Source organism: Paralichthys olivaceus, chromosome 1 (assembly GCF_024713975.1).
Source record: "Paralichthys olivaceus isolate ysfri-2021 chromosome 1, ASM2471397v2, whole genome shotgun sequence".
Classification (NCBI taxonomy): Eukaryota; Metazoa; Chordata; class Actinopteri; order Pleuronectiformes; family Paralichthyidae; genus Paralichthys; species Paralichthys olivaceus.
This window is the reverse complement of record NC_091093.1, coordinates 8,804,816-8,814,835: the sequence shown is the minus strand read 5'-3', so window position 1 is coordinate 8,814,835 and position 10,020 is coordinate 8,804,816.

Genomic DNA, 10,020 nt, shown 5'->3' with positions numbered 1-10,020 from the left:
GTGTTATTTGAAGGGGTGGGTGCAGTGCTTTACAGACGCTGTGCTTGGCTTTTTCACAGAGCAGAGAACAAGGTGCTGAGATTGTAACAGATCTGAACTGCTGTCAGTGCCGCAGATCCCAGTTAACCTTTTCTTAGATTCAAAGTGTAGCAGTTGAAAACAGCCTCTCAACAGGGCTGAAACGTCTGAAAGCTGCTTTTCTGCTCAACACGCCACAACATCTGCTAAAGCTGTCGGCCTGAAGTCTGCAGCCTCATCAAACAGCCTGGCAGAGAAAGAGCTTCTTAAATGTGCAGATGGTAATCATGTTTTTATCATTTGCTGAAAGTTGTGATCCTCTAAAATTCATTTATTTGAGGGGGTGAGGTCGTATAATTCTACCTTCAACGTCTGCCAAGTTGATTTTTGACAGGTCACATATTATATGTTCTAAAAAGACATGCAGGAAAATTGTGGGTGTTTGGGCTGAATTTTGTCGTTTTGGAAGCGTGTCCCTGGGGCACATTTTTCATGGCTGGGTGGTTCTGTCTCACATTTTCACCACTTTTTAATGAGTTGAGGGATCCCTGGACCGAAACTGCATAAAAACTGCCAAGATCTCCACACTGACTGAGTTATACTGAACAGTCTCATGTCTTTAACCCATCGCTAGGTTCGTTGCATTCCTTTTTTGTATGTTATCTAACATCAGGTACATCTTCAGATCACTTTTTAAATCATGGTGGCAGAGGAACCTGTTTTAATCATTGTCAAAATTAGCAACGTGAAAACTGTCATTCCACAAGTGAAGGTCGTGCATGTGCGCGTGCACAGTTTGAAGTCGGTGCAGTGATGACAAGGGGCAGAACAGCTTGAGGCTTTTGGACTCCCTCTGGGGCAATTAGCTGCAGGCTCCTGTTTCTTACTTATCCTGATTATAACTGAGTGAACAGAGGTGTTCCAGTTACAGCATGAGAACCTTTCTATGTTTGGGCATACCTCATCTGATACCACTTACATCAACAACCCACAACAAACCTTGTGACAGTAAGACTGACCACTCATTGAATCTAATAGGCCAGTGGACTATGTTGTTCATGGTGGACAATCAGGGTTCAAATTGTAGGATCCCCTGAAAAGGAAACAAGCTGCTCTGAAAGCCTTCCCTGAAACATTTAGGTGAAGCTTTAAAAGATTCTTCACTTTTTTGTCACAGATCATATTGTTTTAACATTGATGTTCCTTAAAGGTTCAGTGTGTAGAATTTTGTGATATCTATTGTTAAAATTACATGTTGCAGCTGAACACCCCTCACCTCACCCTCTCCTTCCAAAAAGAACCTGTGGTAACCTTTAATTGTCATAAAAACTCAAAAGGTGTTTAGTTTGGACTAATGTAGAAAACATGGTGGCCTCCATAGAGAGGACTCCCTCAATGTAAATATAAAGTATTTAAATATAAAGGGCCTTTTCTGGGGTAAAGAAAACTACAATTCATACAATTTAGATGAAACAAACTAGTGAAAACATCATGAGAATTACTCTACATTAAGTTTCTGCCAATAGATCCCTTTCACCTAAATCTTACACACTGGACCTTTGAGTGGATTGTTGCAATCCACAGAGAAGTGAAATGTCAGGAGAGTGGAGGGACAGTGACAGTCAGGGACAGAGGGAGAGAGAGGGAGCTGCAAGTCACATGTCACATGCATGTGTGTGCATGCATGTGACATGTTAAGTCCTGGACTGGTGCACTCCAGAAAATAGGGCTCCCCCGAAAGCCACCGTGTATTTCACATACCAATGCACCAGACATTAGAATATATTTAAAGTTGCAGTCGGTGGGATCACTATAAAAAAAACTGTTGATTGTTGAAACGTTTGGGGAAGGAGACGCTCCATCCTGAGCACTTCCCAACAAGCACTGTGATTCATACACAACAGATGAGCCATGTGTATTTTATTGTGTTGATTGCCCAACTCTTCTCCAGACTCTGAAGAAATTATGGAATAGCGACCTTTTCCTGTAGGATTTTCCACCATAGATTTAAGGCAGGCTTTCCACTGGGGACACGTGCAGCTGCTTATAGTTGAACATCCAAAAGAACTGTCCTGTGATTGGTCAAAGTTTCCCGTTACGGGTCAGATTTCCTAAACAGAAGTGTAGTATTAGAAGTATTAGATCACTTTCTCTACATTATGCTGAAAGGTTTTTATGGAACAATTGCTTCATAACACCAAAAATACTGCGTGTTTCCTGTCCCAGCTTTAAGTCTTTTGTTTTAACACTATGCAAACACACAATGGAAGTATGCACCAACACAAACTATTTAAATTTGCCCCTTTGAAGAAAAAGCTTCTTATTTTTACATTCATATATAATGAATAGATATGTAATACACTGCTGGCATAAACAGCAGCTTAAAATAGTTGCGACGCAGCAAGATTTTGTTAAATTCCAATTATAGAATCACAACTTTATGGTAAAAGCAATGCTGAACCCGCACAATAGTAAACATGCTCACTGTAAAGGTCTTGCCATGTAAATTAGGTCCATGAATGGCGATACTGAGCTTGTTAAGCATCTCATTTTCTGTTTTACAAGTCTTTAATTTGTCTTTTTTGTCTGCCCCCCTTTTCCAAATTGGCCTTTAATTAAACTCCAGCTAATTACACAACTCCTGAATGACTTTCTGTTTCCCCAGCTGGGCGTAGGGAGGAGAGGAATCTGGCAGAGCTAAAAGTAAAACAGCAGCTGACACCCAGACATTTAATGCTGCCCTCGGCTTCACGGACACATCCCTCATCTGCACAGGGTTTGAGCTGGTGTAATGTTAGTGATCTGAAAGGTTAACTCATTGTTGTGTCAGTTAGAGGCCCTCAAAGTGCTCATGCATTGTTCTGCTTATCTTTCATACATTTCTAATAAAATAATAAACTATGCAGTGAATGAAAATCATTTGACCAGAAGGTATTGAGGACTTCCATTTACCGGTGGTGCAGTTTGAGTAAACAGTGTTGAGCATAAGAGTGCCCGAGTGCTCATCATGAACTGTATTTACATAAACTACAGTCTACAGTCACGCCAGCGTCTGTGAGGCTGTACTTAGGCACAGATGTGCTTTGAGCTAAATGCTAACATCAGCACGTTAACATGTGCACAGGGACAATAATGTGCTTACGTGGTATTTTTAGTGCAGCCATGTTCACCATCATTAGCTGGTCAGCACATAAATGAAATATCAAGTACAGCGGAGGCTGCTTGTTTACATTTTGACCTGATGATGGCGTTATAGGAAAAGTTATTATAAGTAATTTAGACGATAAAAGATGGATGAAATGACTGGTTGGCTGCAGCACCATTTATCCAGCCTCCTCCATAGCCGTTTTCAGACATGAACTGTGGGTAAAGTCTGGAGAATTGGAAACAGAGTTTACCCACTTTATACCAGGGGGCCGGGCACAGAAAGTCTGTAGATAATCCGGAACCCCTCAATCATTCACACATGCACCTCCTCCAGAGAAAATGTGGAGGATCTGCGGAGTTCAGAGCATTTTCTGAAAGCAGCTCGTTAGTGGATGGGACATAGCCTTCATGTCCGGGATATGTTGGCTTATTCTATGGTCCAAATATACCAACTTTAATGAAAATGCATCTGCTATGTGCTGAGCATTTAACTCTGAGAGGATTTGGGTCTGGCAGGCTCAGTTAATCCATGTCAGAGTCAAAATAATATTCATTGTGTCACCAGGAAAATCCCAGTAAGACTGTCTGACAGATACAAAGTCAGCAGAGCCTTACATATAAATGCAGTTTTTTTGCATGAGATTAGTTCTGCATTGATCACAGCACCTTAAATCAAAGATTACATTTATTTCATACAATCACATTTATTGATAAATTGGAGTAAAGGAAGGTTGCTGCATATTCTGTGAATGTAGGCATTGAATTTCACTGATTTTGGCAGTTGGTTTTTCTTTGCAATGAATCTCTGTGATACGGTTCACAGTGTATGGGTTTTAGAGATGTATTATACGAGCTGTTGGTATTCCCTGAAAAAAAGAGCCATTCCCAGCTTTTACAGGCCGACACAGTCCGGTGGCTTGTCAGAGGAAACGGGCAGATGTGTTGAAGGGAGAGTGGCCTGGTTACCCCTGGAGTCTATAACAAATCCCCCAGCTCTGGAGCTCAGTGCAGGGCTGCACACTACGGCTGATCCATGTTTGCTCTGCTGAACCCGTCCATACCATGTACTGCACACAGCAGACTCATGAATACTGCAGGGACCTGTTAGCTGTCCACATTTTCCATCACACCACATCAGGCATGTGCAACATCAGGAATCTGACTGTTTTTAATCCCGAGCTGATGTTGCTGCGATGCTGTTTTTTCTTTCTTCACTCACAACCTGGAAATTGTTTGACTTTACAAGTAACTACAATGATTTTTCAGCTTAATGCTAAGGTATGGTTGACTCCACTGTTTCCTAAGCAGTAAAGGGACACATTGTCCTTTTGATATTGCCGCTGTCAGGCGTCAGTGTTGCCTAGAAGGAGATGTGAACCTGCCTTGCGCTGAGATGTCACTAAAAAGAGAGAATTGATTAGTCCAAATGAAGGGATTTGGCTCCTTCCTGGGAGATAAATGAATGCAGCAAAGTGTGACAAAGAACCAACTTCCTCTGATTAATGCCGTGGCTGACAGCGAGCGCCACGTGTGACTGGCACATCAAAGCAGACAAAAACACAAGGAACTGGTGACATTTCCAACAACAACACAATCTTCATCCTCACTTCATCGTTGGTAACTTTACCCCATACTCAGCGCTGACCATTTAGCTTGAATTGAGTCACACTCACTGGGGGAGGACGGCTTTGAAAATAACTCTTAATCTGTGTGTTGCTGTTTTTCAGGGAACACAAAAGGACTGACAAGTCCATTTATCTGTAGATTCTTCTAAAAGAAACAGAAAGCCGAAGGAAAAAAGCCTGAGCCTACCTGATGTTTTCTCTCTTTCCGTTTTTTTTTCATGAGGAACTGTATGTCCCTTTATCTGCCTTTCATTAGCGCCTTGCTCGCCCTCTTAGCAGGGCGGGTGTCTGGGAGACAGTCACTTTCTCTCAGCCTGTGATGTTGCTGCAGATTACAGAGGGCCTTTGAAGCCACTGCAGTCCTCATTGCCAGGGCCTCAGACAGCCCATGCCATCTGTCAGATTGATGGCAAAGTGGCGGAATGGGGCTGAGACACCCTCTGTTGATCCACACTTTTGTCTTTTATGTGTCACATTTGGATGTCAGCCACACCTTTGTAATCTGCTGCCGGGACCCGCCTGAAAGGCCGGCCTCTGCAGCACACAAAGACACACACCCACAGACAGTGGAGGATAATGGTACTCCGTAATTACTTTTACCTGTGGGCATCGGCCTCTAAATGAGACAATTATCGTCATCCCCTCGCAGTGATCTCTAGTTTCCTCCCACTTTTCCAAGGCCCTGGAAATCATTGTCATGTGGGTCTTTTTATGCCTAACCAGTGGGAAGGATTTGATTGTTCATGAGCTTTGGACACTGTTAGTTTGTCTGTTGCAGGCTGAACAATACTGCAGAACAACCAGCCACCAGCAGCTCTGGGTTTACTTTACAAGAAACTTTTCAATCAGAGAAAAATACACTAAACCGAATTTTCTGCCAACTGTAGATAAAAGTGACCAACTATTCTCCAAACCCTTTCTAACTGTTTTTACATCTGTCAAACTTGCCCTTCAGATACAAATGCTAATAATAACAGTTTTAGATTCACTACACACAGGGTTTTAATTTCTTGCAGACATCCATCAACTTTTCCAGCTAAAATGCCAACTGCACAGATCCCATCCTATAAATTTCACCAAAAATATCCTAAAAACTTATTATGGTGTTGTACATTATTTGTGGTCTTCAGTGAGCTGCTGTCAATATGTGGGAGATCTGGAAGAAGTGGAATCTCTGCAGCTGTCAATAACTGAATTTGTCACTTGTAGCTAAAGCCAGCAATTTAAATTCAGATTAGCTCTTTGAGTTGGTTTCAATGGTATATCTGCAGTGGAGGATCAATTACTTTTATAAATCAGTGGCGACAATTTACAGAGGGGCCAGTATATGTCCAACATCCATGTGCAATTCCTAATTCAGTATGGTGCACAAGTCATTCCTTGTTTACTGTTAGCTCTATAGCTTTGAGCAAAGTCACACATCAGTGGATAATTTAGAAAATTTGTACTTGTTCAAGCACATTATGAACTTCAAAAAAGCTGAGAAATTAACATATTTTCTTATTTGTTATTGTTACTGTTAGTGAGCGACTACTTTATAAAAGAAGACTACTGACAGGACAGGGGCTCTTTAGGGACGATTTCAGCTAGATCTGCTGCTTTTTATAATTTTTTTATATAGCTGATTCACTTTAAAAGCTAGTAATGGCATTGTAAGGCCCAATCCCATCTGTCTGCTAATGCCAGCATGGTAGCGTTTTTTTAAAGGTTGTTGTGAAAATAATTACCATAATACACTAAAACGATATTAAACAAGTATGATCATAATTTTAAAATCCTTATTAATGGAGAAAATACTACATTTGTGGGTCTCTGTCCCGTCTTGGCAGTGATTTGCAAGGCATTCTGGAAAATTCTCATTGCCCCTGGACTTCAAGGCCTAAGATGCAGAACTCAGACACAGTGTAAAAAGTGAACCTGTACAATTTATTGTAAAATAAACTGATTTGTTACTAAGGCAGATGACCAAGAGACTGGACTGGTAACCTGAACAGAGGAGAGATGAAGTAAGCAAAAATCCAAAACTTTCCAAAAAATAGCTAAGGCCAAAAACAAGAGCTTGAGTTCTGTGTGGGTAAGCCAACAATCTGACAAAGAGTGAAGCACCAGGGTTATATGCAGCAGGAATCAGGAGTGGTAATGAGCCAGATTGATCTAAGGTGTGCTTGATCATTAGGAGGAAAAACTCAGGTAGGAGGAGGGGTACCAGACGCCCTGGAAAACAAACTCAGTGACACCAGGAAGGGAAGAAACACCATGCAGCCAGGAGATAGGTATACTGCCAGATCCTAACAGAAAGACTTCTGCTGTATGTTCCAGCAAATTATTAGGATCTTCATGAGTTGATGATCAATGTAAAGGTCATGGAGCCAAAAAGAGCACATAAACACTGTTAAATCCAGTCACGTTTGCTCTTGTTGTTGGTTGTGTTGGTTCTTGGAATATCTAAAAAGACCCTCCAAACTCTTTTAACACTTTCTCTTACATGTAGAAGAGGTATATGTCAGGGAACCTGGGACCACGGTAGGAATGGAGCTTGTTCATTGGTGCACAGTTTGCACCTGATCGGTAAAGATGGGGGACAATATTCCAAATACTGGGAGGTCCCGCATCCTCCTCCAGCAGGATCTCACAAATGAAGTCCTGTTTGCTAAAGAAATATAGCCTAAATAAAATTGTCATCCTGTTTCAGCATTAGCAGGTCACAAACAGGAGTTGTGTTGTTTTCAGGGGGCTGCAGGGGAAGAAGGATGACAGCTCCTGTTCTGAGATACCTTGTTTATAAGGGCCCAGATTCAACTGTGTTTGGGGGGAGGATGGGTCCCTGATAAACCTCTGAAGAAGAATGAGATTACAGGCAGCGTGTTTCCACCTCAAACGTTGCCTCTCCCTGTGTTGAGATGATAAACTCTCATTGAGTTTGCAAAGACCATTTCCCAGCGGCTGTCTTTCAGTTTATATGAACTTTTCAAAAGGCTAGGGATCTGACGGAGGATCGTCACCAAGCTCGCAGGCTTTGAACACGTCTCCCCTGTGTATTTTTCCCACCCCAGGACCACTGTCTTCAGAGGCTGGTGGAGAATAAAGGCTCAGATCAACAGAAATCAGCAGTCGTCCTCCTTTTCCCCCCACCTCTCCCAACCACCTTGCTTGTCCTGTCACACATCCTCACAGTCACACACTCGCAAATGTATGATGCATGCTATCGTTCTGATATGTGTGTTTCGTGACAATACACACGCACACACGACTCCCAACAAGCATCCCCTGTAGAGTCCCACATCAGACCAGACTCCTTAAAGAAATCATCCATCATATTGAAGGTTTCAAAAACAGAATTATTCATTAGTTACGTTAAAGGAGAGGATAACGTTAAAATACACAAACATTTCAGGGGCCTGATGAGATATACATTGGAGTAATTGGATCATAGAGACTGAGGCTAACAATCGGAGGCGGCTGACGCTGATGAGAACACATTTTCAGAGCTCTTTGTTTGCTCAGTGGGCTAAGGTGCTTACAGTGAAACCACAGACTGTAAATAAAGATGGGCAACATGATGGCTCCCCAAAAGTGATGCTAAAACTCACCCATCATGTGCCACAGTCCTGATCTATTGGCCAGACATGCAACCAATGCTCCCATGGACCTTATCATTACTTCTGTGGATAATATGCAGTATTAGGCCCCCCCCTTTTTTTTTACTCCCCTCCACCATAATTCCAAACGATACACAAAACCCCTCCACCACATACACCCATGTGCACAACTGTCTGTGTACATTTCTTCTTGTCTTCCATGTATTTAATGTAATATCTTTTGTCTTGGAATAGAAAAAAGTAATAATCTGGATTGCCTCCTGGTGACTGGCTGCAGTATAAATCATAAACCCCGCCTCCTCCATGTTAGTGGATTGGACATGGGCCAAACTAAAATGTAAACGTCGTTTCAGGTGATTCGAATTAATGTGATATATGTTCAAGTGTCAATTCCTCTGGTAAGTTTGGTTTTAGTGAGTTATTTGATGATATAAAAACAGGGTGAAACTTCTTGATTGACAGCTAAGACTGACTCAAGATTGGTGGAGCATGTGCAGTCGCAGGACCTTGATACCGTGGCTCCATCCCCTGATCACTACTGTGCAGAGTCTCCAAATGATGTCATCAGCACAAGTTGGCAGCGGCAACATATTTGGACTTCAGTTCTGGTTGACGGGGGAAATGGAGACATATCATCTGGATCACCCTCTGGTGGCTGGATTCAACATAGGTGATAAACCCTGCATGTTAGTGGATGGGACAATGACCAAATTAAAAAGTCAAAATACATTACAAAGATGGTTTCTGTTATTTTGGGTAGTTCTCATCACATTGATTAGTTTGGTTTTGATTACTTATTTGTTGCATGAAAACCGGGTGAAATGTCATCATTGACAACTGAGACTGACTCGCAATTGGTCGAGTGTGTGTATCGGTGGGACATCAGTACCGTAGTTCCATCCCCTGATCAATACTGCACAGACTCTGGCTTCACATGACATTATCGTTGCAAGATGGCAACGTGGGTATTTTTAGAAAAGTACAACAACTGCTACTGCTTGTTGTCCCTACAGCATATAAGTACTGGGTAATTGCAGAAGAAGATCAGCACAGACCTTCGTCCACAGACCTGGGTGGGATGTCGGAGGACCACAGGTCCGGAACATCATGAGGAAAGATTGATAATCAAAGCCGCACACAGAAGAGTATTTTGGTTGCAGATAAAAATAGAGTTACCATATATATAATACTTTGACAGTGATGAGTGATTGATGCTCAAAGATGTTGCCATGACAGACTGGCAGGCGAGAGAAAAACACTGAGGCAGAATGATTGGTTTCTCCTCTTTGATGTTTCCGTCTGACTTACTTGTGATGTCTAGTTACATCTTCAAAACCCGTTCTGCGTTGACAGTTGTAATGACCCCAAACATTTCATCTGTCATATCTGAGCAGCGCTCTGACAACTTCTAGTGAAAAGAATAAACTTCTATGACCAAAACCTCATTCCATATTCTTACATCCATCCATAAGGAGAGCAGTTATTAATTTGCATTTGTCACAGGCTTTAAGCTTGATGTAATTACCCTGAGTAACTTACACTGATACAAGGGTTTGAACAGAGCAAATATAAAACCTACAAAACCCAGACAATGTTATAAATATTCATGAGGAAAATATTTTAGTTTTTAT